The 27249-nt window shown below is 50.1% G+C and overlaps 1 protein-coding gene across 1 annotated transcript in view; it reads left to right on the forward strand.

Moving 5' to 3' along the window:
- The window catches only part of LOC144158340 (neural cell adhesion molecule 1-B-like), a 60621-nt gene that overhangs the window by 20289 nt on the left and 13083 nt on the right, over window positions 1-27249 (forward strand). The gene's annotated exons all lie outside the window — the stretch shown is intronic.

Here is a 27249-nt window from a genome sequence, read left to right on the forward strand (position 1 = left end):
AGAAAAAGTGACAACTGGGCTAGGTGGTATTGCGTTTGGAAGATCTTGATGGTAGCGCACTTACACATGGACATTAAGAGACGACAAACCACAGTGCTGTGGTTCCTCGTCTCTTTTCTAAGTGTCCGTGTGTAAGTGCGCTGTCATGAAGATGTTCCAAATGTAGGCTCTGCCACTTAGTATGCAACCTAAATGCTGTTGTTACTATTCTAGACCATGCACGTAGTAACTGCTGCTTGTTTCATACTAACACTCAATGATAGTAACAAAATTCTATGAATGATTTAACATAATAACTACAGCACTTTTCCCGCTCGAAACCACACTTAAAACGTTTTTCCAAATCCACATGCTGGCCTGGATATGCTCACATTAAAATTCATATTACTGCAAAGCAGTATATTTCTCCCCTCCGTCCCCCCCCTCCCACCGTTTTCATTCCTGTGAAGCGGATTTGCCGCTCCGGGGCTCCTCCTCACCACCACCATCTTTTACAGCGGTTATCGCAACGATAATTCCCCTCGCCACCACTGATGCCTCTTTCATAAGTTGTGTAGTCGGCTGTCAGATGCCGTAGTACCGTTATCAGATGATTGCAGAGAACCACCACCAGCGCGAATGGGTGTAAAGACGTCCGAACGCCACAGCCGTCGCCGCCGCCTAGAATGTGGCCGCGGCCATTATCGCTTCAAACTCCACCTCGCCCACTAGCTCCGTACCCCTGGCGACTGGAAACAACTTGCTCTGTTGGAACACCGGCGTGAGCACGTTTTTCCTCTTCAGCTTGAAAGCCATTGCGAGCAACATTGTCGCATCGGCGGCCCTCGCTGACAATCTGGCCATAATTCTTCTGGCGAAAGAAGAATAATGTATCTTAGCCTGGTCGCATATAAAATCTATCTCTCTCCATTCGGGTGTGTATTTCATGCCTAATTACGTGCCTATCCCCCGTTGCCGATTTAGGCGTGCACGGGTTGGGGGTTAAAGGAGGGGGCATGCACGCACAGGAGAGCCAAACACCACTACCAATGACATACCCGCTGCGATGGTGGGAGATTTAAACACGGTAGCCTAACGGCTCACTGCGCCTAGTCAGCTATCATCCGCAATCGAGCAGTTTGGGTCTGGGTTGGTGTGTTGAACAGCCAATGTGATGCCTACGACTAGGCAGTGAAAGGAACACCCACGTGTGTGCCCACTGCTATAGAGGTCGAAGCCCTCGAGGTGTTAACTCGCTACGGGACGGACGCGTGTCGCTCGCTTGGAGGAAGAAAAGCGGAAACTTACGAAGTGTCAGCCCGAATAGAAGCGCGAATGGGCGCAAAAACCACGGAAATCCGCTGCTGCCGCCGTTGCCGCCTTTATTTCCAGCTAGTCGTGTAGCTGCGAATCCCTCCCGGATGAACAGCAACTGGCCCGCTTGGAACGCCGACGTGGGTGAGTATCACTCGTTCAGCTAAAGGGCTTTCAGAGCGGCATCTTTGACAGCATCTTTCACTTCTAAACACTCGCTCATGACTTGTTGCGGGTTTATCCTAGCACGGGTTGGGTGACGAGGGTAGTAAAGGGGGGGGGGGGGGGGTGCGCGCAGATATAGGTGTCATACCCTTTGTGAGGACATGCGCGTTGTGTTGGCGTGACGTTCAATGTCGCCGTCAAACAGCCCAATGCGACCGGTCCGGTGTCTTGTGTTGTAGAGTGGATTGGGTTGGCGTGTTACACAAACGGTAAGATGTTTACGGTGCGGAAGGGAAAGAGACAGCTGTACGTTTGTCCGCTAGGATAAAGTTCTCATCTTTTCAAAAGTCAATGCAGGTGATTGGGCAGGAAGTATGCTCAGTCGTATATTACAAATATACGTGCTTTGTTTCGTGCACTCCGAGGAGGGCATGCTGCGTTGGAAATCACCGTTGTTCACAGTGTGAAAGGGCACTAACTTTTTGTCCAAAATTATCGCTAAAATAATTTTTTGGCAACAGACCACCGACTGGATCAGAGAAATTTCCGATGCTTGGTGTAAAAGCAAGAACACCGGATGTACTTCTAAAGTAAAAAAGTTATACTCGCTGTCCGCGTGCATCCCGTTGGTTATAAACTAGGCTCTGGATGAAGAGAACTTCCAGGGACCGAAAAAATTTGTTCCGTTCAACAGGAGTTCTGTTTACTGGGGGAGATGTGGAAAAGTTTAAATATATGTGCGTACACAACCCTAATACCATTTCACGGAACTTTAATCACGAGAAGGCGAATATAGCTGACATTTTTTCAGGAAGCAGGAAAACTACAGGTTTAGGTACAGTATTCACAAAGTTTATTTGGCTACAGTTATTAACTGGGCAATAAAAATGCAGCAATGATTTTGTTTGAGTTCTTGCTACTGCACGTTCAGCATTGTTATTTCCATTCCACTTAAGGTTTCGACAAATGATTCAGATTGGTGGAAAACATAAGCGCTCAAAAAACAGGAACGAAGGAAGACGTTGACGTCCCTGTTTTTGAGCGCTTTTGTTTTCCACCAAGATGAACACCTACCAACTAGCCAAACTTTCCGTTCTTCTGCAGTACGAATGATTCAGATCCTGCTTCCTTCTAAAAAAAGTCTTAGACACTGCATAGCTGACTGCTCCTTCAACTGCGGCATGTTCTACGGTATATAGCCATCTCTTCAGATTCATCTTCCGGTTCATTCTCGCCATGCTCCTGTTCATCGCACATTTCTGCAACAATGCTCTCTACGGCCCTTAGTCGTGCTTCGTCGCGAGCACCGTCTTCGTGTAAGAGCCGCGGTCGAAATCAAGAAAGATGTCCATCTTCTTTTCCAACGTAAGAGCATCGTGTACAGGCGCCATTGAAGCAATGGAGGCTAGAGGACTCAACATCACGAGTTCTTACGAACCACCTACTTCAGAAGATGGCAACGCGGTAATGAAGCACGAGTACGATGGCACGGAGGAGGCGGCAGGAGCCACGGCCGCTCGATGGAATCCATCGAGCGGCCGTACAAGAGCTAAGCTCTGTAACATTGCGAGTTGCATCGAGACCGAACGACTAGAACAAAAACAGCGACGTTGCATTCGTCAAGCTATCATGGCTGACTACTAACATGGAGCGGCTTACAAGGCCAACGTTGCTAAAAAACAAAAGCAAAAACGGAACAGCCGGTACCAGAAAAGGCTGAAGCTCATGGCAATGGGTCTGAAAAGAAGTTTCATTTTCGGTTCCGTTTACACGGTGACGTTGAAATTTTAGTTCCGATTACCGAAATTTTCTTTTTCCTTATCTAAATACAAAACCAGCACACTTACCGGCTACTGTTTCGTTTAGGCGGCAATTGCCTTTAAGAGATTTCCCTTTTAGAGATTCTACTGTATTATATTTGTTATCTAAATGTGATTTGTGCTTGTTCAATGTGTCTATGCAGTTCTCGGCGCTAAGCAGTTCCATGCTGCCAGGCGTAGTTCTTTACTTGTTTATGCATGCCCAATTAGTAAAAACACTAAGTACCTAGTCTATACTGGGACAAGTAATTGGTTAGGGATCTGTTAATAAGTGCCACGGCTTTTTTTAGGAGTCCAGAGATCCCGTTTTAACCGTTAGAAGGAAACAGTTATATTGTTTTTGTATCTCGCGGGTTTTACTGAGTTATAAGTGTACACTTTTCCACTATTTATCCAGGCTAGTACCGCTTGTGAACTTCAAGAGAATTCGTCGGCGCAACGGTCGTCCACCCACTTGTTTCCGCACGCACTTGTTTGCGCAGATGAGCTAATGTTGTCGCTCATAGTTTCGGTGGTGATAAAAGTGGTCATGACTGCTATATGATACGTTGGTACAATATGTGTGCCGCAATTAGTCCTTCCCCACTAATTTAAATGAAGGATGTTCGGTCATACAGTAACGGGCATAAACCAGAGCAGTTTCGTCTAATATTTCTTCTGCGCCTGACCCTACGCGAGTGCTCGCATGGTTTTTCATTGGCGTTAAGTGGTAAAGGCGAGGTTAGCAGAGCCATTCAACTTAGCTTGCACGCGGTTTTTCGTGCAAATCTGCCATCCCGATTTCCTAGACCGCGTGTTTCTTTTAATCAGCAACAGGCTACTCGTGCGCGGATAGCGGCGTTTCGAGAGCAATTAAGTTACCTCGTGCACGCAGATTTCTTATCAACAGTATGCTACTCGCTTGCGAACGTGCGTGGTTAGCGAGATTTAGAATGTCTTTCGGTAACCTTGTAAAAAACCGAACAGATTGAAGAAACAGCACCAGTCAAATGCCGGAGTCCACATGTCCAATGCAGGAGGTACGATGTTTAAGAATCCATATGAAATGTATGCACATTTGCCGTTGTTCCAGGTTTCCTAAAGATGACGCACCTGGTTACGCGTGGAAACGAATTTTAGGAGGGATAACTAGGAAGCCGGGAGATAACGACTGATTGTGTACACTTCACTTTGAGCCATATCCCTCAAATTTGTCGCATGCCTTCTATAAATTCTGTCAACCATTTCAGTGAGCATCCTGACTTTAAAAACTGCTTTAATATGGTTATGTGCGCTCCTAATCCCAATTGTAAAGTGCCAGCAAAGCAACAAATGGCAGAGATTAACTCAAACAGTAAATTGTAAAGTTTTGGCCCCACAGTAAATCAGCATGCTACTTAATTTCATTTGTGTCTGTCCAGTCAGTGGACTGTTGAATAAACCATATATGTAAAACATATGTATGTATGTATGTATGTATGTATGTATGTATGTATGTATGTATGTATGTATGTATGTATGTATGTATGTATGTATGTATGTAAAACATATTAAACAAGTAGACTCACTACGCTGTTTGGACACAGCTTTATTGCTCTTTATCGATAAATAATATTCTATAATTCCGGCACTGCTGATAAATAAAGCAAGCTTCCACTAATCACGCTGGAACAGAGGAGGCTCGCACATTTCAGCGCAAAACTGCGGGCCGTGTTCAGGAGGCCAAGGCGTGCGACCTCTGCTAAGACAAATCATCATGCTAAACATTAATGCTAAGGGGTGGCCTATAGGCTTAGACGCAGCGAATAGACGTTTGTTGAAATAAAATTTGCGGTAGTGTTTTTAGCCCAACACTAGGTAAATTTCCGGCGGCAACAGCTGTCTTTACAGCCCTAAGATAAGCAAATGCTAACTCGTTGCTCGAATTATATCTTACGCCAATAGCTTGAACTTTAGGATGACCTCAAGTGTGTCTTTATCGACAAGTCAACTTAGCTATTGATTTCTCCTGCCCAATCTTTATTCAGCGATATTTACCCTTAAACCTGCGGCCAGGCTTTCTGACTACATGTCGTGGGGCTATTCTTGCAGCTGTTCTGCATACTGACTGGGCAAGACCGTGCGTCTGCAAACCTTAAATGGCTCGAATACTTGTCATTTAGCCGTAAAATAGCTGTCTCCAAGCCAAACCTAGTGCACTTCCCTCCCCAACATGGTGTGAAAAATTTTGACAATATTATCTTGCAGTGTCACTCTTTTTCTTTTTCTCTGGTGGATCATTCCAACCGTTCATTGCTTGTATATGTCCTCAAATGGCCTGATGTTAGACTTCTATATTTTTTGTTCCCAACGCTACCAGTATTCCTGCGGTGTCTACTGAATCGAACACGTTTCGGTAGTATATAAATTTCTTGAACAACGTTAATAATGCTCCTCATATATTTTTATGATGCCGTGAACATGCTGTAGTGTTGAATATCCTTTTCTAAACCCTACCTCATGTCTCAGTTGCTGCACATCTGAACTTGTGTTTACGCGGTTAAATATTATTTTTCTACACAGCTACTATTGGCAACTCCACGTTCCGCGATGCCGTCTGGCAACATGAGTCAACACAATCAATATGGCGTCGCAAAACAGGTCCCCTCTCGATGTTCCGCTTGTTGCCGAACTAAGATTTGTAGACTGCAGCGTTGATTCGCGTTGTTTTGGTGAGGAAGAGCGAATTATTTCAGCCGACGACCTTATCTTGATTGGAGTATGAGATCCCGGCGATAAAAACAGACGAGATCGTCGCTATGTGCATGCAAACGTCCGGTGTGACCAAAAAACCGCATCGCATTTTGCTCAGTATAAGCTGCCTTTTTATTGAGCCAAAAATCGCGTAAGGGAAGTGCTCGTGCGCTCCAGAGCTGTCTGAGAAGTGCAAGCACCTTGCTGCGGCTCTCATCCCCTGTGACAGGAAAGTCGTACAGTTGTAACTGCCACTGTTAGGGCTGTGATATAGCTTCGCCGTAGCCTCATCAATAATGCTGTGGTGAGCGCGGAAACTGCAGAAAAATATCGGAAGCCACAGGGGGCGATAACAACACTTCGGGTTTTGGTTTGTTGTCTTTACGCTGGTATTCATGGCGCGAGGAGCTCTTAGACGCGGATCACCTGCATATGGCTACACTGTAGACGAAAGCGCGTTTGGAAAAAATGAGCGACGCGTGTTATGTCTGGGCAGGTTTTTAGATTGTGCGCTGTATTGTGTGCTGTCGAACTGCATCAGTTATGTAGTGGGCTCGGACGCCCTCAAAGTGGCTGTATTTCCAATGCCGACGAAAAACAGAAACGCCATAAATTCGAGGTTTAGAATTTAGCTCGCCAATTTCTGCAGTATCGTCACCGAGGACTGTCAGTGCTTCATCACCAGCGGGGAAATGGGCGGCATTCGGCGTAGAATTTTAACAGCCTGGCATATCGCATTGCGTTAGTAATTACTTCAGTAAGTTTGGTACATGGTGTGTCAGTGTGTGTAGTTCCACAATGCCGCCAGATTTTGCTTTGCTCACTCTTATACCTGCCTTCGGTTTGTTCGGTATCACCATTGAAATTTGTGGAAATATGATCACTTTGAATGGTATGCAATAAATATGTCGTCAATTTAAATTTGCGTTGCATAAATAGGTCACAGAAGGAGTCAGTTTTATTCTCGTGTTTAATGTGAGTATAGTTGATTTTCATAACATCTCAGTGTTGCATAATTCGGCCACACTTACGGGTCACAGCACGCATCCACATATTGCTACAGAAAAAAAGCGCACTTGGTACGCTTAACCCCACCTTATCGGGTAATCTTACTGCTATCTGGCAGGTAAGGCTGACCTATGAACATTGTACAGGACAGCTTAAAGTAATCATTAGGCGAGACGTAACGACTGAGCAAGTTGTGAAGCTGCCTTTCTTCGGTCTTTTGGCAGTAAGCTGTTAAATTGAGTTCTTATTTTTATTATTTGGTTGCAGTCTGATGCTGCAGTCTGAGCAACCGCCTTTCTTGGGGAGTTTCGCAGTAAGCTGTTAAATTGACTTCTTTTGTTTGGTATCGGGTTGCAATCTGATGCTGTAACAGCGTTTAAAAACTGCTCTGCTAAAACAGCTCTGCTAAGGAAGTGAAGCACGATTCCGCGCCGAAAAGCAAGTGGACTATTTTCAGGAAATAGAAATTTAAGGTAACGTGGTTCATTCGACCAGAGCTTGCAGTACTACAAATGTGCAAGGGTTGATTTAACAGGAGTCAAGTCAAGCTATTCAAGAATATGTATTTTCTGTAAAAGTAACACGCACATAAGTAGAACTTGGTATGTAATAAAAAGTGTTTCTGTTATAAGTGTTTGTTGTTTTTTCAGGGATGTACTGCACCGACGTGGACTGTTCATGGGTCCCTGCTGTATTCTCGCTGTAACCAGACACTTTAGCAAAAACAGCAAGCACAATCCGCTGAAGGAATTAACCCTCGAACCATGTAGGGTGTCAACCAAGTTGTTTACTAGTGCTCCTAATTAAACTCGAACAGCCTTGTCGATTTTGACATGAGCTTGAAACCCCCATTATGCAGGGGCCAGTAGCACCACCTTGCTTTTCAGGAGTGAAAGTGGGCTCCCGGGAAAATCCTGAAAAAGAAGGATAGAAAAGAAAAAAGTGGTGCCAGCTGAGGAGAAATGTATTTTCTTCAAGTAACTAGCGCAAATACGTGTGGCAACGCGAGGAAATATTAAGAAACACATATATTAGGAAACACACGAGGAAACACATATATTAGGAACACGTCAGCAGCTGACGGGCCAGCGGCAGCTATTCCTGGCCGAACGCTCAGAGCTCCCGGGAGCACTGACTGTTTACGCCACGAAGCTCGCGCAGTGAGCCCCAGAGTGGTGCTTCGTCGTCTTCGCTGCGTCGATGCTGCTACAGGAGGTCCCCCTCTAGTGGCGGAGCAGTGGTGTGAGCAGGAAGGATACTTTTGCAGGTCGTCGTGTGGGTTTTGTTGTCTGTTGCGACTAGGGTGGCTGGGGAGGGTGATCCGCACTTAGTATTGTCGTTTTGTCTTCTTTTGTAGAGAGCGGCTCTTCAATGAACGCTGGTTTGAGGCGATCAACAGAAATAGTGTCGTGTCTGCCATCCAAATCCACGGTGAAATGCTTATCAGCATGGTGGATGACGCGGTAGGGTCCGTCATGCGGGCGCTGAAGTGGTTTGCGCACGGCGTCACGGCGGACAGAAACGTAGGGGGACGTTGTCAGCTCGCTGGAAACATGGGCATCCGCACGCTGTTGACAGCGTGGTGCGGGCGCACGAAGTGAGCGAAATGAACCTCGTAGTTTGGTCAGGTAGTCGGGTGGATCAGGGCACGGTGATGATTCGGAATCAGTGAAAACCTCTCCCGGCAGGCGGAGCGACGCACCAAAGACCATCTCTGCGGGCGTGCAGTGTAGATCCTGCTTCAAAGTAGCCCGAAGACTCAGCAGAACCAACGGAAGGGAAATGGACCGATGGGTAGCGTCCGGCTGTGCCCTGAGTGCAGTCTTGAGGGAGCGGTGGAAACGCTCAACAAGCCCGTTGGCAATGGTGTGGTACGCTGTGGTCCGAATGCGGTAAGTGCCAAGAAGGGTCACAAGGTTCTTGAAGAGTGCCGACTCGAACTGGCGACCTCGGCCGGTGGTGGTAGTTGATGGGACACCATAGCGGGAGACCCAGCCGGCAACAAAGGCGTTGTCGATGGTTTCACTACGGATGTCGGGAAGAGGGAACGCCTTGGCCAACGCGTGAACCGATGCACGCAAGTTAGTAGGTATGTGTTGCCTTTTGAAGGAGGCCAGGGCCCCAAAATGTCTACGTGCACCTTGTCGAAACGCTAAGTTGGTGCCGCAAACAAGCCTAGAGGGGCCTTGGTGTGCTGGTTAACCTTCGACTGCTGGCATACGAGACAGCAGTGCGTCCACTCGCATACGTCCTTGTTGATGCCCGGCCAAAGGAAACACTGCGTCAGCAGATGTTGCGTGGCTCGTATTCCAGGGTGCGATAGTCTTTGGAAGGCATCGAAAATAATGCGTCGGAAATTCGGCGGGACGTATGGACGCGGGGTGTGCGTGGAAACATCTCAAAGCACCGGGACACCACACGATAGAATGGGTACTTCAGAAAGGTGCAGCGCGCCGGGTTTTTTTCGAAGGGCTATTATTTCGGCGTCATCTTGTTGCGCTGATGCGAGTGCGGTGAAGTCGATGTCAGCCGAGTTGTGGGAACTGGAGATTGCGGCGACACGTGAGAGTGCATCCGCGGCAGCGTTGTCCTGCCCTTGCACGAGCCGTATGTCCATTGTGAATTCCGCGACATACGATAGATGTCGGACTTCACGGGGTGAAAATTTGGTGGAGTTCCACCGGATGGCGAAGGTCAGAGGTTTGTGGTCCGTCTGGATATGGAACTCTCGACCCTCCAAGAAGTGCCTGAAGTGACGTACAGCCATGTACATTGCAAGGAGTTCTCTTCAGAAAGTGCTGTAGCGTGACTCCTCGGGTGACAACTTGCGGGAAAAGAAAGCAAGGGGTTGCCAGGCATTGTCCACAAACTGTCGCAGTACAGCTTCCAGTGCTGCGTCAGATGCATCGGTCATTAGGCAAAGCGGAACTCCCGGTCTCGGATGAACGAGAAAGGTTGCCTGGGACAGCTTGGTCTTGACATTCTTGAAAGCGGTTAGTGCTTCTGGAGACCAAGTGAGTAGATATGCTTTTAGTTTGTTTCCCGTGAGCATGTCTGTCAGTGGGCGGAGGAGAGCGGCGCAGTTCGGGATGAAACGGCGGTAAAAATTTACGAGGCCAAGGAACTCGCGGAGTTTGCGTATGGAAGATGGCTGAGGAAAGTCTTCGAGGGCCTGTACTTTTCAAGGCAAGGGGCGAATGCCATTCTTATCTACACGTAGGCCGATGAAGTTCAGCTCGTGAGCACCGAACTCGCACTTGGCTCTATTGAAGATAAGGCCGTATTCGGCAAGGCGAATGAAGAGTTGGCGAAGGTGCTGGATGTGCTGTTCTGCGTCGCTACTGAACACAAGCAAGTCATCGATGTAAGCGAAACAGAAAAGTAATCCTCAGGTCACGGTGTCAATGAACCGTTCGAAAGTTTGTGCCGCGTTGCGAAGGCCCAAAGGCATGCGCACGTACTCAAAACGTCCGAACGGCGTGATGATTGCCGTCTTCGGAATATCTGCCGGCTCCACAGGAATCTGATGGTAGGCCTTAACAAGGCCGATCTTAGAGAACATCGTCGCCCCATGCAGTGGTGCTGAGAAGTCTGCAATGTGCAGAAGTGGGTAACGATCAGGAACAGTGGCGTTTTTGAGCAACTGGTAGTCTCCGCAGGGACGCCCGTCTCCAGGTGACGGCTTTGGAACCATGTGCAGCGGGGATGCGTAAGGGCTGGACGACGGTCGAACTATTACGAGCTCAAGCATGTGTTCGAACTCGTCACGTGCGATCTTGTAGTGATCAGGCGGTACGCGTCGAGCTCGAGCGTGAATGGGTGGGTCCGTAGTGACAATGTGATGAGTGACGTCATGTCGGACGGGGAGGAGGAAGTTGGCAGGTCGCAGAAGGGATGGGAATTCCTCAAGAAGCTTGTCATAGACCGACGTCGACGAGGTGCTTGCGACCGCCAAGGGTGGTTCCTTCGATTTCATACCAAGCACAGAGAGCATCAATGAGGCGCTTGCGGTGCATGTCAACTAACAAGTTGTAGTGACGCAAGAAGTCTGCACCAACAATGGGGTAGGCCACATCAGCGATAAGAAAAATCCATCTAAATGTTCTCCGGAGGCTAATGTTGAGTGACAGCGATTGTTCTCCATAGGTTGCAATGGGAGTCTTGTTGGCGGCTTGTAAGCTGCTCGTGGTTTGCCTGCGCTTGCGAAACACGGCTGAGGACGGTATTACGCTGACCTCAGCGCCTGTGTCGACAAGGAAACCCAGTGCGGTGGTTTTGTCCATCACAAAAAACCAGCGGCTTACTTTGCAACCGACACCACTCACCGCCTCATGTGGTGCTCCGGGGAGTTTCCCTGAATAGTGCAGGGGGTTGTGCACTTCCGCGCTGCTTTTCCAAAGTTGCAATGATACCAGCATACACCTTGCCTTGAAGGCGACGGCGAACGGTGGTCCAAGAAGGAGCGGCCGCGCGAGAGAGAGTGTTGGCGCTGAGTTGAGAGCGGCGATCTGATATGATAACTTGGTAATCTCCCCAAGGAATTCCTCACGCAGGCTCTACAGCGCAGGTTGAGACGGCGTTGTGAGTGCTGCTTTAGTGGGCCCGGAACGTCCCGGGAGTGATTAGTTGAACACGGGAAGTTCGACAGGAGTGGAAACGTCCATGACGGAGTCGGCAAGTTTGCCAGCTAAGAAATGGATAAACCTCTCACGGTGGCCAGCACCATGCTAACGGAGGTGGGCAGGCGTTGAAGAAAATGATCTCGAAGCAAAGCTTGATCGAACGTGGCTTTCTTTTCTCCAAGGAGCTGCTGAAGGCGGCGCAGTAGCTGTGGGGGTTTGCGATCACCGAGTTCTTCAGATTGTAGAAGCTGCAACCATCGCTCTTGCGACATTGTCGTCCGCTGGATGAGTTCACTCGTCAGGGTGTCAAACGGGGCGGTCGCCGGCGGTGAAAGAATCAGGTCGCGAAACTCGGTTGCGATCTCAGGAGGCAGCGCAGACACGAGGTGATTGATTTTCTGGCTCTGCGACGTGATGCGAGCAACGGCGAACCGGCTGTTTACCTGATCGAGCCAGAGCTGTGGGTCCTCAGGCCAGTACTGGGGAAGCTTCAACGAAAGTGCAGCCACGTCCCCCTGAGGGGCGGAGGATGTTCGATGGGTGTCATCTGCAGCAGTGGCTCCGAGTTGGGCATCCAAAGCGGTTTGATTGTCGGCTGCCATGTCCGATGTCCGTGGTCACCAATTCTGTGGCAACACGAGGAAATAAAAACGCCGAGTCACAGAACACATAAATTAGGAACACGTCAGCAGCTGACGGGCCAGCGGCAGCTATGCCTGGCCGAACGCTGAGAGTTCCCGGGAGCACTGACTGCTCGCGCCACGAGGCTCGCGCAGTGAGCCCCAGAGTGGTGCTTCGTTGTCTTCGCTGCGTTGATGATGCTAGAGACGTTTTGTGCATTACTGCGACCACAAAGATGACATTCAGCTTTGTTTTTTCGATGGACTCTTCATCTTACTGGAAATTTGGTTGGTTGGGAACATCGCTTCCGTCACGGAAGCGTAATTGCTCTATGGAGCGGATTTCAAATGATCTGTGTACTGCATCATAATATGATGTGTCAAGGGCTATGAGACATTCGAGGGAGGAACCAAGTATTAGCAGTCAGCAGAGCGGCACGACACGCCAAAATGAGAAACCCTGAAGATTGGAACCACTGCTCAGTCCAGCAAAAATTCTGCAGGGCTTTTCATGTGTTGCCGAGCAATGCTGTAGCGATGAGTTTCGTTGGATGGGGGATGAACGTTTAAGCATGTCTGAACCCTGAGTACCATTTTAAGGAAACAACAACTGCGATATGCTCATTTTGTTATAATAAACGTTTTTTAGGTGAAATAAGACAGACATTACCTTCGTAATGCGAGGGACCTTGGTTCGAGCTCAACGAGGGGGAGCGGTTTTCTTTCCGAAGCGTCGAATTGGGTGCCTGATGCCGTGTCCCCGTACGAGGTACGAAGGCTAGCCAGGCTCCTAAAGTGCTCCGCACTTAAAACAACAGGAAAAAAGCTCCCTGGCAACCTATTTTGTCCAAAGAAATATATCATTATAGTATATACAAAACATAATGATGAAATGGCTGGAATAGCCAAACTGTGTAAAAGTGTTTGGCTGGTCATTTTGTGACAACCGTCGATAGCCCATTATGCGAGGGCCTTTTTTGCTCAGCTTGTCTGTGGGTTTTACAATTTGTCTGTTTCTGGTATTATATTATGCGTTGCACTTGTCCCAGCAGATTAAAAAAAACCAAAGAGCTGTTTACAGTTCTAAAATTTGGCTTTTTAATCGAGGTCCCTCTGCTTCTCAGTAGCAAACGAGACCATCTTCCCACAAGCTTTTGCTGAAAACCTATTAAAGCTACGAATTGTTTCTGTATGTGTGGTCTCTTTTAACGGATATGTGGCTGAACAAACATTCATTGTGTATGGTATATTTCACTAGAAATGAAAACAGCTATGCGAAAATGCACGCTGTTGATGCTTCAAACTCACGCTGACTCTCACATGGCATATTCACACAGACAACGAAAGAATGGCAATGTCTTACTAGGACGCCTGAACGGTCATTTGCCCAGAAAAGTTCCCACCTATTTTGATGTGACACATTACCATGCCCCAGATTTTCCTACGCATTTTAAAGCGTCAGCTTTAGGGTGCGCTAATTAAGATTTTGTCCCAGGAGAAAAATAATCCACACCAGTATGTCAACACCTATTACTGTTGGTCATGACACCATGGTGTAATTGCATAAATTTCTTTCCCTTGTTGGCCCTGAGCTCTGAATTTTTAGCCCGAAGCTGTCAAAGACCTAGTGTACAGAAAGGTGCCCACTATTTTGGTGCCATGACTTGCAACGCTTGTTGCTGGGTGTGGTGACTGACTTGTGACACAAACTGGAAGGAATTGGTGCTCCACCCCTATTCTTCCTGCAGAATGGTAATATCGCTGATTGGCACGAATAACGATGTTGGTTAAAATGGCACAAGGGCCAGCAGTGGTGATCAGAGGCAGGTAGCAGCCCGGAATGTCGGCTGCTGAAGGAGGGGAGAAAGAAGACGTAGAGCTGGTTTCCAGTTTCAAGACAAGACTGTTTATTTTCAAAAGATCCGTACGCTGAAAGCGTCCCCCGATGAGGGATAGAAGGGGAACCCCCGCGTCCTTCAAAAGAGAGAGGAAAAAGGCCCCCCAAGCGAGCAGACGGTCACGGCGCCAGGACTTATGCCAGGAGTCGGCCGGACAACACGTTACATCTTTCCCGACGCCGACCGTTGGAAAGATCGGGGGAATGACCCCCGAAGTAAGCAGGCGGCACCGTCGACAATACGCGTCTTCCACAAAGGCGCACTGTCGTGAAGCCGGCAGCACACCGGAGAGAAAGGAAGAGCCCTGCTTTTAAAGAAAGGAAGTAGTTACCGGCTGAATGGCGAAAGGTCAGAGTCCACTGGTTATCACTGACGTACGTGAGAGGCTGCATGAACAGAAGCCTCAATATGAGCAGGCTTGGCGCGGTCGACGGTGACGACTTCTTGTTTGCCCCGCACGTAGATTGTGATGGTCTTGTTATGACGTCCTAAAACTTTGAAAGGGCCGTCGTACGGTGGAGTGAGGGGCGGCTTCGTTGCGTCGTGTCGCACGAACACATGTGTAGCTGAGTCCCTGTCGGGACATGTGAAAACATTCTGTTGCGGCCGATGCGATGTGCTGTTGGCCTGAGTTGCTCAAGCCACGCGCGCAGCTTCTCGATGTGTGTCGAAGGCTGCTGGGGCGGAAAGTGTCTGGTCAGAGAAGAATTCTCCCGGGAGGCGCATTGTTGAGCCGTGCACCATTTCCGTTGCGCTGGAGCCGAGGCCTTCCTTCACCGTTGAGCGTAGGCCAAGAAAGACGACCGGGAGCTTTTCCACGCAGTGCTGGCGATCGATTTTCGCTGTAAGTGCAGCTTTGAGTTGCATGTGCAAGCGCTCAACATTTCCGTTGATGGCAGGGTGGTAGGCGGTTGTATGCTGCGGCCTGGTGCCGAGGAGGGTCGAAAGCGCGGAAAAAAGGTTGCTCTGGAATTGCAGTCCCCGGTCAGTTGTTATGTGGGCGGGGCAGCCAAAGTGGGAAACCCATGTCTGAATAAAGGCCTGTGAGACGGTCTGAGCTGATATGTCCGCAATTGGTATAGCTTCGGGCCACCGGCTGTATCTGTCGATGCATGTGAGCAGGTACCTGAAACCTTGGCAGGGCGGTAGCGGTCCCCCCAGGTCGAGGTGAACGTGCTCAAACCGGAACTCAGGAGTCGGAAATTCCTGTAGTGCAGCCCGATTGTGGCGAGTCGCCTTCACTTGCTGACACGTGTCACATGTCGGAGCCCAACGTCGCTTGTCCGCGTTGACTCTGGGCCAAACGAAGCGTTCTGTTATCAGCCGCTGGGTGGCGCGGACACCTGGGTAGCTGATGGAGTGGAAAGTGTTGAATACCATTCGATGAAAATTCAGTGGTATGAAAGGTCGTGGGGTTGCCTGGGAGGTATAGCAGGATTTCGTGCCCTGGAGTAGGGAAGTTCAACCTCCGAATGCACGAGTGAAGATCCCCCACCTTTCAATCTCGTCAACTCAGTGTCCTCCCACTGAGCCACGGCCATCACCTCGAAGTCCAGGACTTTTGTGCCGGAAGCGTTGACGCTAGACAAGGCGTCGGCTGCTTCCTTTTCGACCCCGGGAATGCGGCGGATGGCTGTTGAAAACTCAGAGTTGAATGATAGCTGACGAATTTCCTGTTCTGACTAGGAGGAACTGTTGTTGTTGAATACATAGGTGAGGGGCTTGTGGTCTGTCCAGATGTATATCTCGCGACCTTCGAGGAAGTAGTGGAAATGCTTATTGAAACAATTATTTGCGAGCATCTCCCTTCCAAAAGTGATATACCGTACTTCAGGCTTCAGGCGTTTCGAAAAGAAGCCCAGTGGCTTCTACTTTGCACCCTCCTGTTGCTGCAGCACTGCTCCGAATGATGTGAAAGAGGGATCCACCATGAGGCGTGTACGAGCGTCAGGCAGTGGATGAATGAGAAAGGTAGCTGCGTTGAGCTCGTCCTTAGGCTTCTGGAAAGCGTTCTGGTGTTCGTCAGACCAACAAAATTCTAGTGCCTTTTGGTCGTCTCGGCGCAGCAGGTCGGTCAATTGCTAGAGTACTCGAGCACAAGACGGAATTAACCGTCGGTGAAAGTTTAAGAGCCCGAGGACCTCTCTCAGCTTGCTGAAAGATGTTGGAGCAGGAAACTTTTTGACGGATTTCACCCTCGATTCCAATGGCACAATGCCTTTAGCAGTGATGTGGTGGCCGATGAAGGTGAAAGCGTCGACACCAAACACGCACTTTTGAGGTTTCAACACCAGACCGTGCTCATCCAGACGTTGAAATAGCTGGCGGAGGTGCTGTTACTGCTCGGTGGGAGTTCTTCTGGACACCAAAATGTCATCCAGGTAGACAAAGACGAAAAGAAGACCCCGCGTGACCTCATAAATGAGCCTTTGAAAGGTCTGTGCGCCTATTTTGAAGCCGTAGTGCATACAGACAAATTCAAACAGGCCGAAAGCAGTTGCTATTGCTGTTTTTGCTGTGTCCTCTGGTTCGACGAGATTTGGTGGATGCCGCTACTAGATCGATCTTGCTGTATATTTTTGTACCCGCCAGCCCCGCAATAAAATCATGAATTTGTGGCAGAGGATACTGGTCCGGCGTTGTCGATGCGTTCAAGGCTCTGTAGTCACTTCACGGGCGCTATTCGTCCCCGACGTCTTTACGTACCATGTGCAGCGGCGATGAATGGTTGCTAGACGAAGGGCGAATAATCCCCAGCTGCCGCATATGCTCGAACTCACTGTGTGCAGCTTGAAGCCTGTTGCTGGACAGCCGTCATGCTCGAGCGGTGAGTGGCGGCGCGGTGGTGGGGATGTGATGAGTCACGTTATGTTTCACCGGCTGTTCCGTGTTGCGGGGCTTGGTGAGACAAGGAAATTCGGCCGGGACGTGGTGCTAGGCAGATACTGGCTGGAAGGCGCAGATGCCAGATGAGGAGATGTTTGACTCCAAACCACGTCCTTTGAGGAATCTGTTGTTATCCTTGAGGCAAAGTTCACGTACGCTCACATTCAGGTTGAAGTTGCTAAGAAAGTCTGCTCCGATTATGACGAAATTAACCTCCACCACCACGAAGACCCAGCGAAACAGGCGCCTGAGTCCGACGTCTATTGTCAGCGAGCGAAAGCTGTATGTAATGATGGCAGTGTTGTTCACCACCTGCAGCGACGATATGTTCTTGCTACGTTGGCGATCCTCGGGGGTTTCCGGGACAATAGAGATTTCGGATCCTGCGTCGACTAGCAGGCGCGAGTTGCTTACGCGGTCGACTACGAAGAACACGCGGCTGACTGGAGGGTCAATGTCGTAAGCCGCCGTTAATGACCGGGCGCGTTTCCCGGAAACCAGCAAGGTTGAATGCAGCGCCTAGCACCCGTGCCGAAAGGACGGTGGTACCAGCAAACTCCGTCTTGTCTATCTCGTAACTGACTTCTCTAGCAAAAGCTTGCCTGTTTCGAAGGGGGTCGTTTGCGTCATTGCTCGCCCTGTTGTGGAGTGCCAGACAGCAAAAGTTGCAGCATGGTCTCGGTATGTTGTTGCACTTTCTTCTCTAGGCGCGACAGTCGATCTGGTTGTTCGTGTGTTCTTGCAGCAGCTATGGGCGCGAAGTTTGGAGAATAGTATTCCGTGATGCGATCGGCGAGTTGCGCCAGTCGATCAAGGGACGTTTCATCTGAACCCGCGAGAACCACGCGCACTGACTGGGGCAGCCATTGCTGAAAACGTTCACGAAGTCGGAGCTGGGCGTCATGGCGTGCGTGCACACTGAGTAGTTGCCGCATCCGGTGCAGCAGTTGAGAAGGTCGTTGGTCGCCCAGTTCTTCACGACATAAGAGCTGCTGAAGTCCGTTTTCTTCAGGTGCTTTGAGGCGGTCGAGCACCGTCTTTGTGAGGGTGTCGTATTCTCCTTGTGTGGGGGGTCAATCCAAAATATCGTCGATAGCGTCGGCGATTTCTGGGGGCAGGGCTGCGACGACGTGAAGGTATTTTGTCGACTGCGAAGTGATGTGCCGCAGCTGAAAACGGGCCTACACTTGGCTAAACCAAACTCTCAGATATTTTGGCCAAAAAATCCCGCCATCTCCACGAAGTAAATGATGATGAGATGGGCGGAGCTAAAATGCTTATCGGTGAAACCATGAAACATTCGCCGGCACATCATATATCAACTCGACACGTCAAGCTTTCCATCGCTCCGTTGACAAGCCCGTCGACGACGTCCATGTTTGTGGTGATTATTTTGGGCTTTTTGGGAGGATGAGAATCTGCATAGGTAAGTTAGCGAATTCGGTGTGTTACATTTTAGCCACCTTGGCCGTCGCCTTGGTTCGCGTACCCCGAGTACGTGTCTTCACCTCGCAGGCGACGAACGACAACCTCTTCTTCTTCCTCTCCTCCTCGTTGAGTAGTAACGAACGCGTTGAACGTTTTGACCTCTTTGGCAAATCATTGTTTGGCCAATCTCCAGAGCGATCCTGCCAAAATCATCATCATTCCACCGTGTATGGCAGCAACGAGGGACAGGACAGAGCCCGAGCAAGTCTTGAGCTCGCGGGCGAAGAACGACAACCTCTTCTTCTTCCTCTCCTCCTTGTTTGGTAGCAACGAACGCATTGAACGTTATGACCTCTTCGGCCAATCTTTGGTTGGCCAGACCCTAGGGGGATCCTCCAACAATTATCATCAATGTGCCGTGTACAATGTGTCGTGTACGACCGGGACAGGGCCCGAGCAAGAGGTGTCATGCCCATTTTGCCATGCCATGCCGAGCAAGAGGTGCCATGCCATGCCCAAATTTGGTAGCTTCATTTCTTTGGCGAAGACTGCAGACGTGCAGGCAGCAGTCTTGTCGTCGGAGCTCATCGCGGCGTGTACGTTAAAGCGTTGTTCGGGTCGCCAATTTCGTAGCAGCCCGGAATGCCGGCTGCTGAAGGAGGCGAGAAAGCAGACGTGGAGCTGGTTGGCAGTTTCAAGACAAGACTCTTTATTTTCAAAAAATGCGTATGCTGAGACCGTCCCCCGACGAGTGAAAGAAGGGGAACCCCCGCGTCCTTCAAATAAGAAAACAAAAACGCCCCCAAAGCGAGCAGACGGCAGCAGCGCCAGAACTAATGCCAGGAGTCGTCCAGAGAACCAGTTATGCCTCCCTCGAGGGCGACTGTTGAAGAGAGCGGGGCAATGACCACCGAAGTAAGCAGCCTGCGCAGTCACCAATACTCGTCTTCCACAAAGGCGCACTGTCGTCAAGCCGGCTGCACACCGGAGGGAAAGGAAAAGGCCTGTCTGCAGGGAGCCGATTGCGCTGGGGTGCCAATTGATTGATTGATTGTTGGGTTTAACGCGCCGACGCAACGCAGGCGATGAGGCGCGCTCCGGATGAGGTGCTCCGGATTAATTTTGACCACCTCGTGATCTCTATCGTGCGCCGAAATCTCGTACACACGGGCGTTTTCGCTTTTCGCCTCCATCAGAAAAGCGGCCGCCGCGGCCGCTTTTCTGATGGAGGCGAAGCCAGCGCGGCCGGTGCTGACATAGGTCGGCGTACTCACTCGTGAGTACACTCATTTGTACTCATTTGTACTCAAACTCACGAGTGAGTACGATGATGAGTGATCACACACCCAGAAAAAAACAGTGAGTACGATGACGAGTGAGTATAGGGGTAAGTTCACTACTCGTGAGTACAGTACTCATGAGTACACTACTCATGAGTTTGAGTACTCATGAGTACAGTATTCATGAGTATGAGTACTCATGAGTTTGAGTACTAATGAGTATGAGTACTCATGAGTACAATACTCATGAATACTGTTTTTGAGAGAGCTTGCACTCTTGAGTATATGCACTCCTGAGTACAGTAGTGCAAACAGTAGTGCAAACAAGAAAACGGACGACAAAAGCTGCCACCCGAAGACACGCAGAAAAACGCAGTTTACGGCCACGGCTGCACCGACAACCCCCGAGCTCCCCTGAGCCCGACCCGGCCTGAGAACAAGAGGAGACACCAGACGCAACGCGAGTGCTTACGTTCCGTTTCGATTTCTCACATGTACTTGCCTTCGCGCAGTAAATCGCCCAACGACAGTGCACCGCGTCAAACGTTTTCTTCCTCTGTCCTGATTTATATGTAACCTGTGTTTGTCTAATCAATTAAACAATTTATTTTTTCTACTTAGTCTTTCATTCGAGCTACGACCTAGCTAACAGTGCAGGTAAGTTGATTATTTGTGAGTAATACAAATTGAGTACTCATGAGTGCAGAATGAGTAGTACTCATGAGTGCAGAATGAGTAGTACTCATGAGTGAAAAATGAGTAGCACTCATGAGCAGTAGTACTCATTGAGTACTCATGAGTACAGATTGAGTACTCATGAGTACAGAGTGAGTACTCATGAGTACAGATTCAGTACTCATGAGTACAAATTGAGTACGAATACGCGTGAGGACAAATGAGTTTGAGTACAAGTGAGTACGATTACAAATGAGTATTTGATGAGTGAGTACGAGTGATTTTGTGAACAGACGAACTTTTTGAGTCTGAGTTTGATTGAGTACAGCGTGAATGAAAAAAATTGTGATTGAGTTTGAGTGAGTTCTTTCTGTTTTGCCGATCTATGGGTGCTGATGGAGCCAGCGCGGCCGGTGCTGGGGTGTCAAGCGGCTTCCGCTACAGGCATGTCAAGAATCTCTGAGCTGCAAGATGCGGCTGTAGACACCTACCTTCCCTGATTTCATGGAAGGTACAAGAAAATGGGTACTGTGTACGTTGTTAGAGAAGGGTTTTCAACTTATGCTTACAGTGGGTGACGGTAGACCCCTGCATCCTTAACTGCCATCCTGCGCTCAGCTGTTCATGTCTTACAGCCTTCACTGCATCACGGGTGGATGATTTTGGAACGTCCTCATTTGGAACTTCTCTTTTCTTTGGCACCTTTTTTTTCGACTAGTAGCATGAAAACCCAGTTCAGAATATTGTCATGAAGTCAAAGATGACACAGTCGTCTTCAAGGGAAAACAAGTTTATTGGAGCGAACTTGTGCTCCCAAACAACTCAAACAAGTGCACAGGCGGCGAAGCAGCGGTGAACAAAGTGACGTGCGTTAGCGAGCGTTGGCGATTCAGAATGCCGCGGCGTCTGCTCTGCAGGTTTATATCTTTCGGCGCGAGTGTTTCTCGAAGCATCGATTACATCTAGAACATTGTAGATCACAGACGATTATTCGAGCCTAGTGAGGTTAGCGCGAAACGCTCTCCTTATCAGAATGAGATACCCCTGAAGCATAAAAATAAAGATAACACAGCCGGGCGCGGCCGGGCGGTAAAAACACAACATAAACAAACAAACCCAATCCTTATTTTCCGGCGTTACTCCCCCTCTAAGGGTGCATCGACCGGATGCTAAAATAAAACGGCAGTCCGACAAACAACAACCAAAAGGCCCGTCACCTTGCCCAGTAAGGTTTCAGGGAAATCACGTGGACGACTTCGGGTTGTGTGCGTCGTCGTGATTTGCCGGAATCACCATCGGGCATCACTACGTAGGTAAATTGGCCAACACGTCGTAGAATCCGGTAGGGTCCGAAATACCGTCGCAGAAGCTTCTCACTAAGTCCGCGTCGTGGGATGGGAGTCCAAACCCACACACGATCCCCTGGGTGGTACGCGGCGTCTCGGCGTCGGAGCTTGTAGCGTCCAGCATCCACCAGCTGGTGGTCCGTTATACGAACTCGACCTAGCTGGCGGGCCTTCTCCGCACGCTGAAGGTATCCTGGGATGTCGGCGTTGAGGTCGTCATCTTCTACGTGCGGAAGCAAGGCGTCGAGCATCGTAGTCAACCGTCTTCCGTAGACACGCTCGAACGGTGTCATCTGCGTAGTTTCCTGGGTCGCTGTGTTGTACGCAAACGTGACATACCTGAGGACTTCCTTCCAAGTCTTATGCTCAACGTCGACGTACATAGAAAGCATATCCCCAATCGTCTTGTTCAGACGTTCTGTAAGTTCGTTCGTTTGGGGGTGGTACGCCGTCGTTCTTCGGTGATCCGTGTTGCTGTAGCGTAAGATTTCTTGCATAAGCTCCGCAGTGAAGGCCGTTCTGCGGTCCGTGATTAGGACTTCGGGGGCTCCATGTCGCAACACAACTTGGTTAATAAAGAACTTCGCGACTTCTTGTGCAGAGTCCCTAGGAAGAGCGGCCGTCTCTGCGTAGCGCCTCATGTAGTCAGTCGCTACGACAATCCACTTGTTCTCGGATCGTGACGCAGGGAACGGGCCCAGAAGGTCCATCCAATCTTTTGGAAGGACCTCGATGGGACGGCGATTGGCGGCAGAAGGCCGGCGGGTCTCGGAGGCGGCGTTTTTTGTCGCTGGCAATTACGGCAGCTCCGGACGTAGTGAGTGACGTCAGAGCTAAGGCGCGGCCAGTATTACCTCGCCTTGATTTTTTCAATAGTGCGAGCTGTGCCGAGATGTCCGGAAGACGGGTCATCGTGGCGCGCTTACACATTTTCATCACAAAGGTGCGCGGGGATGACAAGAAGGTAATTCGTTCTTGTCCCGGGGCTAAACTTTTTCACCAGGGCGGAATTTCTGAGGCTGAATGCTAGTAAGTACCGTTTGAAGTTCCTAGGAACGGCGACGTTGCATCCCTCGAGGTAGTCAATTATTACGCGTAAGTCGGGGTCGGCACGCTGCTGGGCGGCTAGGTCGCTCTCCATCACCATTCGGAAGAACGCGCTGTCTTCATCAGTCTTGTGGTGGTGGGTCGATGGGGGCGCGGGACAGGCAGTCTGCGTCAAAGTGTTTCCTGCCGGATTTATAGACGACTGTAACGTCGAACTCCTGCTGGCGCAAGCTCCACCGCCCAAGACGGCCTTCAAATTCCCGAGCCAACGCAGCGCATGGTGGTCTGTCACAACCTTGAATGGTCATCCATACACGTATGGGCGAAGTTTTGAAATCTCCCATATAAAAGCCAGGCACTCCTTCTCAGAGGCATAGTAGTTTTTCTCCTCCTTCGACAGACCACGGCTGGCATAGGCGATTATCTTTTCGCAACCGCTTTGCTTTTGGAGGAAAACAGCACCCCAGCTTATATCACTGGCGTCCGTGTGCATTTCCGTTTCGGCGTTTTCATTGAAATGAGCGAGCACTGGTGGGCTTTAAGGCGTTTTTGCAGCTCGCAGAATGCTTTTTCTTGGTCGTTTTCCCAGCTAAAAGGGGTGCTATCCTTTGTCAGGCGCGTGAGTGGCTCTGCAATGCGTGCGAAGTTTGCGGCGAAGCTCCGGTAGTATGTGCACAGTCCGAGAAATCTTCGCACGCCCTTCTTGTCTTTCTGCCTTGGGAAGTTCGCAATGGCTTAAGTTTATGCCGTGTCAGGTAGGGCTCCCGCGGCGTTGACGACGTGGCCCAACAACTTCAGTTGCTCTTACGCGAAACGGCACTTTTCAGACTTCAGCGTTAACTCCGACCTACGAATCAACTCGAGTACAGACTCCAACCTTGCGAGGTGTTCGTTGAACGTTCGAGCGAATACCACAACGTCGTCGAGGTATACGAGGCAAGTGTGCCACTTCAGGCCAGCTAGCACAGCGTTCATGACTCTTTGAAACGTTGCTGGCGCCGTGCACAGCCCAAACGGCATCGCCTTGAACTCGTGCAGGCCGTCCGGGGTTATAAAAGCAGTCTTCTCTCAGTCTCTCTCATCCACTTCAATTGGTCAGTAGCCGGTCTTCAGATCACTTTGTTGAGCTGCTTCACCACCTGTGCACTTTTTGAGTTGTTAGGGGAGCACAAGTTCGCCCCAATAAACTTGTTTTTCCTTGAAGACAACTGTGTCATCTTTGACTTCGTGACATCTGGTAAGGTGCGGGGTACATGAACCCTAAGCCATCGTCAAGCCGACAAGGAAGCCCAACTCGTGTCAGCCGTCGACAGCAAGGCCTTCAGCCAGAGTTTGGACTGCTTCTGGATAAAGTGAAAAAAGAAGACGTCGTGACCACCACCATCATCAACGCGGGCACCATGACCAGCGCTTCCAATCCTGCTCTCGTTCTTCAGCAACCAAGGGAGCCACCATCCTTCCATGGGTCACCTTCGGATGATCCCGAAGACTGGTTGGAGCACGTCGAACGGATCAAGATTTTTCTTTAACCGATGGGACGACGCGAAGACACTGAGGCAAGTGTTCTAGCTTAAGGATTCAGCACGTATCTGGTTCGAAAACAATCAGAGCTCCTAGATACTTGGAACAATTTCAGAACGCAATTTTTAACGACGTTCACCACGGTTGTACGAAAAGAGCGGGCCGAGGTCTTGCTGTAAACATGGACACAGCAGCCTCACGAAAGCGTTGTTGTGTTTGCCGAAGAGATGAAGAGGCTTTTCAGGCGTACTGACCCTTTCATGGCCGAAGAAAAGAAGTTCCGCATCCTAATGCGTGGTGTGAAGGAGGAACTGTTTGCTGGACTTGTCCGCAATCTATCCAAGACCATCGCTGAATTAGTGGCCGAAGCCAGCACCACTGTGAAAGACCTCGAAATGCGTGCTAAGCAGTAAGACCGCAACTTTGTGGCACGGCCAATGCGAATTTCGTCGACAGCATGCGCATTCTCGCAGATAGCCTACGCGAGACTATCCGTGCCATAGTGAGAGAGGAGCTGCGGAAACTTCTTCCAACGCCGCCGTAAACCCAAGTCGCTTTTTTTGCCGACGTCATTAGGGAAGAAGTGCAGTAAGCGCTGGGAATTGCAACGATGCCAGAAGCACCCCGCGAGCCGCAAGCCATGGCCTACGCGTCTGGTGTCCGTCGACTTCGTTCGCCTGCCCCCTATTCTCCAGAGGCTCCAACCAGTCGTCAAGAAGTCCCGCCGTACCGCTGTTTCCTCTCGCCCGCCCGACCCCCTGCAGCCCAAAACCACACGCCCAGGAAGACGGACTATGGCGAACCACCGATAATCGCCTACTGTGCTACCACTGCGGAGAAGGCGACCACATCTACCGTCGCTGTCCCTACAACAGGCTCGGTTTGCGAGGGTTCTCTGTTGCCGCACCACGCCCCCGACCGGGCAAGCGCCCATATGAGATCGAAGAATACCTGTCCAACAGCTACCGTGGTCGAACCCGTTTCAACCGTTCGCCGTCGCCCTACCCAGCACCTCCACCAGATGTCACGAAGTCAAAGATGACACAGTCGTCTTCAAGGAAAAACAAGTTTATTGGAGCGAAGTTGTGCTCCCCTAACAACTAAAAAAATGCGCGCCAATCCACCCTGTGATTGTGTTTGGAAAGCAAAGCTGTAAGCGGCACCCACAGCGATTACCCATGCGACACCACTTAAATTCACTCACGTGGCTTTTCATATAGTGAAACCCGAGACAAGTGGAAATGCACCTAACCACACCCTTTGTCACTTCAAAGAGATATTCTTTGCTCAGGTTAATCACTGCGTTAACGGTGGTTGGTTGAGTTGTATTGGTGTAGCACATGAGTGGAAACTCTTTTTTATAAAAAAAAGGAAGCTCAGACCCGGTGTTAGACGATCTTCCTTTTCCGTCTCTGCCGCAGATGACAAAGCCGATCAAATCGACGAAAGATTAAGAAGGAGGAGCAGGCGGAGGGACAGGAGGAGGTTATACTTTTATTTAGATCTCTGAACTGCCCAGAGAGCGGGGCCAGGGGGAGTGCTTTCTTCTTCACTGGAGCCCATATGCAACCCGAGCCGCCTGTGCTCTGTCCACCAGTTGGGCAGGCAGAGAGAGCTGGACCGCAACAACTGCCGTTGCTGTTGTTGGGTAGTTGATGGGAAAAGAGGTGGGCAGCGATGAAGTCGCACACCTCGATTATGTGGCAGAGTGTTTCCACTTCTGAGCAAAAGTTACATTCAGCGTTGCAGTGATTCGGGTGCATTGAGTGAAGACGCGTGGGATGGTATGAGCGACAGGGTAGTTGTTCCGTGGAAAGTTCAGGGTGCGGTGAGGGTAGGGTCTGTCTCTGAAGGCGATAATGCTGGGTTATGTCCATGAACGTGAAAAGCGAGTGACTGTCCTCGTGCAGCTCCATAGAATGGGGGGGGGGTAAAGGCGCAGGCCTGTTGGTGGTTGTATTCGTTGCCTTCCATGGAAGCGTAAGTGGGTGTCCAGATGAGCTGAATGGAACCGGTTGGACAGTCTTTTTTAGCACACGAAGTGCAGCTCGGGACACCCACCCTGACTGGTATTCCTGCTAGGCTTTTTGGGAATCAGTGACTGCCTACAGAACCCATGGCTGAGTGAGAGCCAAGGCGATGGTTGCCTCTTCTGCTGCCGTCCTCGGCCAGTCTCTGGTCTTGAGTGAGGCACACGCAAGGAGGTTGCTTCTGGTGGTAGCCACGATGATGGCGTACTGGTGCCCTCGATGTTGGGAGGCACCTGTGTAGATATAACTGCATTATCCACGCTGAGGGTGGTGTTGACCGCTTGTGCCTGTGCTTTTCGGGAGCCCTCGTGGTGTGACGGGCTCATATTTCTAGGTAAAGGGGGGAGCATCTCAGTTCTTGTAGCCAAGAGTCCGGGAGTACATCACGTGGAGTGACATTTTGTGCTGCCCAGCCAATCTGGTGAAGGATGCGGCGACTCAGTACAGTTCTGCTCAATCGGAGCTTCTGGTTAGAAAGATGGCCCTCTATCAGATCTTCCACCGCAAGGTCCCTAAAATTACTAAGGTAGCGCCATATTTAGATCTCGCCGCCTTTCGCCCTCGCCCGCGCTCCTTTCTTCCTTCGTTTTTTTGCCATTTCCTTTTTCGCCGGCGAGCGCCGCGCGCCATTGGCCAACAGAAGAGTAACGTGGTTTTTTTTTTTTTTTTTGGTCCGCCGCCGGGTAGCCTCGCCGATGCCTCGTCGGCTGGGTCCATGGCTGGGACATTGCGCAACACGGCCGCTGCGACGCCATTGCTGGCTGCCGAGCCACGGAGTACCGGATTTATCGTAGGCGCCAGCTAATGGCAAAGTAAGAATTAGCTGCGCGTTCCGAACAAATGTCGCACCGGTGTCGCTTTATGTTGCTTCTCGGTACCGATGTGTTGTGCCTTAGGC

This window comes from Haemaphysalis longicornis, unplaced genomic scaffold (assembly GCF_048455015.1).
Source record: "Haemaphysalis longicornis isolate Haplotype H1 unplaced genomic scaffold, Haemaphysalis longicornis Haplotype H1 scaffold_10, whole genome shotgun sequence".
Lineage (NCBI taxonomy): Eukaryota > Metazoa > Arthropoda > Arachnida > Ixodida > Ixodidae > Haemaphysalis > Haemaphysalis longicornis.